The sequence below is a fragment of the Microtus ochrogaster genome, linkage group LG3 (genome assembly GCF_000317375.1).
Source record: "Microtus ochrogaster isolate Prairie Vole_2 linkage group LG3, MicOch1.0, whole genome shotgun sequence".
NCBI lineage: Eukaryota > Metazoa > Chordata > Mammalia > Rodentia > Cricetidae > Microtus > Microtus ochrogaster.
Genome location: NC_022029.1, coordinates 6,654,177 through 6,660,010, shown reverse-complemented (window position 1 = coordinate 6,660,010; position 5,834 = coordinate 6,654,177). Strand labels below are relative to the sequence as shown.

Here is a 5,834-nt window from a genome sequence, read left to right as displayed (position 1 = left end):
GGTGGAGGTGGAGGTGGTGGAGATGGTGGAGGTGGTGGTGGTGGTGATGATGGTGCACAATGGTAATAATTCCATTAACAGGCAGCCAGAAGTAACAGCATCATGACTTTCAAGACAGCTTGGATTAGATAGTGAAACTACTTCCTGTATTATCTCCTTACTCTCTGACCTCTTTCCTAGGGGACTCATCAGATCCTAGTGGAGTGTCTGCTTTCTTCCCTCCTGTGGGACGCTTTAACAACCTCATTTCTAAGGGCCAGCTTCCAAGACCTAGAAACAAATTTTACCTGGAGCCCCAGTGACCACACCTATCAGGATCCCACAAGAATTCCCTACCGACAACATACAGCTACCATACACTCCTAAGAACCAGAGAAGGCAACAAAAGCCAAGAAACAAAACACTCACCCAACAAAGACGAGACCAGATATCAGCACCTAGAGTTACACTCTTCCCAAACTCAGATGCCTAGATGCTAGCGTAAAAACACAACAGCCATAGGAGTTTGTCTGCACTAGATCGAACATCCCTACTACAGCAGGCGCTGAGTACTGTAACATACCCCCGTAAAAGCCATTACAATGAATTTATGTATATGAATATCAATTTGATATTTATGAATATGATAGAGGTCGTTAAACAGGAAATGAAGAAATGCCTTAAAGAAATCTATGAAAGCTGGGCGGTGGTGGCGCACACCTTTAATCCCAGCACTGGGGAGGCAGAGGCAGGCGGATTTCTGTGAGTTCGAGGCCAGCCTGGTCTACAAGAGCTAGTTCCAGGACAGGAACCAAAGCTACAGAGAAACGCTGTCTCGAAAATTAAAAAAAAAAAAAAGAAACCTATAAAAAGACAAACAGTGGAAGGAAATGAATCAAACAGTCCAAGACGTGAAAGTAGAAACAGAATTGATAAAGAAAAGCAAGCTGAGGGAATCTGGAAAAGTTTCGAGACTAAAAAGGCAACCCTAAGAAGCGAGCCTCATGAACAGAATGCAAGAGATGGGAGAGTGAATGCCAGGCGTTGAAGACATGATAGAAGAAATGGACAGCTCAGTCAAAGAAAATGGTAATGCTAAAAACATTCCTGCACAAATTATCCAAGAAATCTGGGAAACCATGAAAAGAACAAATCTAGGAATAAGAACAGAGGAAGGACAAGAGAGCCGGGTCAAAGGCACAGGAAATATTTCCAACAAAATCACAGAAGAAAAGTCCCCTAATGTAAAGAATGTAATACCTAAATAGGGCACAAGAAGCATAATGAACACCAAATAAACTGAGCCAGAAAAGAAAGTCCTCTTAGGACATAAAAAGACATTAAATGTACAGGACAAAGAAAGAATATTAAAAGGGCATACAACTATGTACCAACATAAAGAAATTGGAGAGGATCTCATACTCTAACTTAATACTACAGCAGAAAACTCTAGAATAAAAGAGAAAAAAATTAAGAAATAATTAACTCAGTAAAATAGAAACAGTGAGTATAAGAAAATATGCACAACGAAGCAGAGCTGGCTCCGGAGAAAACAGGAAGACTGCAACTCGTTATCCTAATTACCTAAACGGCAGAGGAAGGAGATCCAATAAACAATATTAGAGATAACAGGAGAACATAACAACAGACAGGAAATTCAGAGAATCAGTGGGACATAAAAGCATTACTTGAGGGGCTGGAGAGATGGCTCAGAGGTTAAGAGCATTGCCTGCTCTTCCAAAGGTCCTGAGTTCAATTCCCAGCAACTACATGGTGGCTCACAACCATCCGTAATGAGGTCTGGTGCCCTCTTCTGGCATGCAGGCATACACGTACACAGACTATTGTATATATAATAAATAAATAAATATTTAAAAAAAAGCATTACTTGACCAAATATGAAAAAAGAAATGGGTCAGTTTCCCAATACATACCACTTACCAAAGTTAAAACAAGATGAGGTAAACAATTTACAAAGACCTATAATCTCTATTTATTTATTTGTTTGTTTATTTATTTATTAGGTTTTTTTCAAGACAGGGTTTCTCTGTAGCTTTGGAGCCTGTTCTGGAACTAGTTCTTGTAGACCAGGCTGGCCTCAACTCACAGAAATTCACCTGCCTCTGCATCCTAAATGCTGGGATTAAAGGCGTGCACCATCACCACCTGGCTCTACAAACTCTATAATCAGTAATTAAAAGACCCCCAACCCAAAAAGGCCTAAGGCCAGATGTTTTAGTGTACAGTTCTACCAGACTTTCAAAGAAGAGGTCAGGCCAATACTCAACTTAGTCCTCAAAACAGACATAGAAGGAACATTGTCCAATTCTTTTCTTGAGGCTACAGGCACCCTAATACCCAAACCACATAAAAACACAACAAAGAAACCTACAGACCAATTTCCTTGATGAATACAGAAGCAAAAGTTGTCAATAAAATACTTGCAAAATGAATCAAGAACACATCAACAAGATCATCCACCATGATGTAGACTTTATCCCAGAGATACAGGGATGAATCAAAATCCGTAAATTGATAAGTGCAATCCCACCATAAAAACAAACTGAAAGACAAAAGCCACACAATCATCTCATTATCTGTGGAAAAGGCCTTTGACAACATTCAACACAGCTTGATGATAAGAGTCCTGGAGGACCACGTGATGGTAGTGCACACCTTTAATTCCAGCACTTGGAGGCAGAGACAGGCAGATCTCTGAGTTCGAGGCCCACTGGGTCCTCAGGGATAGTTCCAGGACAGCTAGAGCTGTTATACAGAGAAACCCCATTTCAAAAAATCATAAAAAGAGAAAGAAAGAGAGAGAGAATGAATGAATCCTGGAGAGATTAGGGATACAAAGGATGTAATTTCAACATATTGAAAGCAGTATACAGCAAGTCCATGGCCATCATCAACTTAAATACAAAGAAATTCAAAGCAATTCCAAAAGTCCAGAACAAGACATGGTTGTCTACTCTCTCCATAGTTATTTAATAGAGTACTTGAAGTCTTAGCCAGAGCATTAAAGCAATTGAAGGAGAACATGGGTTTATAAACTGACAAGGTCAGAGTATATCCATTTGCAGATGATACAACAGTATACATAAGTGACCCTCAAGACTCCACTAGGAAACTCCTACAGCTGACAAACATATTCAGCAAAAAAGGTGGATACTAAATCAACTCACAATAATCAATAACCCACTTGTGTGGTAGTGTCAAAGTAGTAGTTACCCAATGGGAGTAGCACTATTTGGAGGTATGACTTTGTTGAAGTGGGTATGGCCTTGTTGGAGGAAGTGTGTCACTGTGTGGGTGGGCTGTGAGGTCTCATACATGCTCAAGACACACCCCGTGTCTCAGCTCATTTCCTGTTGCCTGCAAGATGTAGAATTCTCCTTTACCTCTAAGTTCACATGTCTGCCTGCATGCTGCCATTCACCCAGCGGCGATGTCCCATTATGACAACAGACTGAACCTCGGAAGCTGTGAGCCACCAACTCACTTAAATGTTTTCCTTTATGAGTTGCCATGGCCATAATGTCTCTTCCCAGCAATAGAAACTAAGTTTATTATCAAGTGTCTGAGTTTTCTTTCAATGGACCTGTGTGAAACCATATCTGTGCCACGGCATCTGTGACATCCCTTTTTCCCTTCTTAGAATTTAAAGCTCACTTCTTAATTGACCTTTTCCCCTCTTAGAGTTGCCAGGGCTTTTTATAAGCCATGCCTCCCCTGAGCCATAGAGGAAGCTGACAGTTATTGGCATCAACCAGCCCATATCTGTTTTATGACCTAAGAAAGTCAAGCCTTGTAACCTTCTATTGCCAGAGAATTGGTGATTCTGTGTGATGTCTATTAACTGAAAACTTTGCAGAGTGGCAGAATAAAGAGAAGATTCGGAAAAGCACACAATGAGAGAATTATTTCACCCTCAGATATTCTACGACCCTTCACTTGCTGTTACACCCCTTCTGAATCCTAAGAGGGTCACGGGGCTGGACCCCAAAGGCTCTCATTATACGGGCATGTATGTATGTATGTATGTATGTATGTATGTATATAATTTGCATGCCTGGTACCCAATGAAGTCAAAAAAGAACATCAGATCCTTTGGAATTGGAGTTACAGGCATTTGCAAGTCTCCATGTGAATGCTGGGTATTGGAAGCAAAACGTGGTCTTCTGTAAGAGTAGCAAGTACTCTTAATCACTGCACCATCTCTCCGGCTCCTCTATGTTTTGAGATGGTCTCAAAGTAGCCTAGGTTGGCCCCAAACTCAGTACTAGCTGAGGATAACCATGAAGTTCTGATCTTCCTGCTTCCACCTCCCAAACCCTGGTATTACATGTGTGCGTGCGTGCGTGTGTGTGTGTGTGTGCGCGTGCGTGTGTGTGTGTGTGTGTGTGCGCACACGTGTGTGTGCCTTGTATTAGTCAGGGTTCTCTAAATGAACAGAACTGTTCATTTTATATATATGAGATTTATGAGAGGGCTAGAGAGATGGCTCAGTGGTTAAGAGCATTGCCTGCTCTTCCAAAGGTCCTGAGTTCAATTCCCAACAACCACATGGTGGCTCACAACCATCTGTAATGAGGTCTGGTGCCCTCTTCTGGCCTGCAGGCATACACATAGATAGAATAGTGTATACATAATAAATAAATAAATATTTTAAAAAAAAGAGAGAGATTTATGAGAGTGGCTTACAGGCTGTGATCCAGCTAGTCCAACAATGGCTATCTAGCAATACAAAGTCCAAGAATCCAGTGCTTGTTTACTCCATGAGGCTGAATGTCTCAGCTGGTTTTCGGTACAGGCTGGATTCTGAAGAAGTAGGCCCCCGTGCCAGTGAAGGAATGGACTTGCCATCAGAGTGAGGGAAAGCAGACAAAAGGCAACAGATTCCTTCTTCCACATCCTTTTTACAGCATGTCACCAAATGATGGGGCAAGATTTAAGATGGATTGTCCCACCTCAGAAATAGGTGGGTCTACCCACTACAAACGACTTAACTAAGAAAAGTCTCTCAGAGGTGTACCCAGCTGCTTGGGTTTTAGTTAGTTTCAGATGTGGTCAAGTGACAACCAGGAAGAGGCACCACAGCCCCATGCCAAGCGATGTAGAAGGCTGTGTTGTGTGCACGCTCACATGTTGCTTCCCTGGCTTGTCCAGCTACTCTTTTTGAGTCAGGGACTCTCATTGGTCTGGAGCTTGACAGGTAAACTTGGCTGAGTGTTAGCAAGACAAAGGATCTGCCTTTTCAACTTCCCCAGTGCTGGAGTTGAGAGCATAGGCTACACCATCACACCCTGATCAGAGTCACTATGAAGATATACAACTAAAATATGTGCTATGCCTTATAGTGGTACATTATTTGTATTCTGATAAATAAGTCTTGCCTGAAGACCAGAGGCAAAGGTGAAGCCACTAGAAGTCAGGCAATGATGACACACACCTTTAATCCCAGGATTTGGGAGATGGAGGCAGATGGAACTCTGTGAGTTCCAGGCCGCCCTAGACTACACAAGATCAATGCAGAAATAGATGCAGGTGGTGCCTCACCTTTAATCCCAGCACTAGACAGAATATAAAATGCAAGAAGAGAGAGGCTTAGTCTGCTAAGTTTAGAGTTGCCCAGCCTTGGCAGAAGTAAGACTTCTCTAGTGGCTTGGCTGTTCTGCTTTTCAAGATGAACCCCAACTTCTGGCTCTGGGTTTTTATTCTTCATGCTATACAATGCCTCACCGTGTTACCGCATTCCCTAGTGTTCAACGTGTCTATCGTTGGATCAGCAGTTAAGAGACTGACTGCTCTTCCAGAGGACCTGGGTTTGAGAGCAGTTATATCAGCCACCT

At 42.2% G+C, this 5,834-nt stretch overlaps 1 protein-coding gene across 1 annotated transcript in view; it reads right to left on the bottom strand.

Annotated features, from left to right (window-relative positions):
• The window catches only part of LOC101983359 (zinc finger protein 60-like), a gene marked incomplete at its 5' end in the record, with an annotated part of 20,678 nt that overhangs the window by 12,437 nt on the left and 2,407 nt on the right, over nucleotides 1-5,834 (bottom strand). The gene's annotated exons all lie outside the window — the stretch shown is intronic.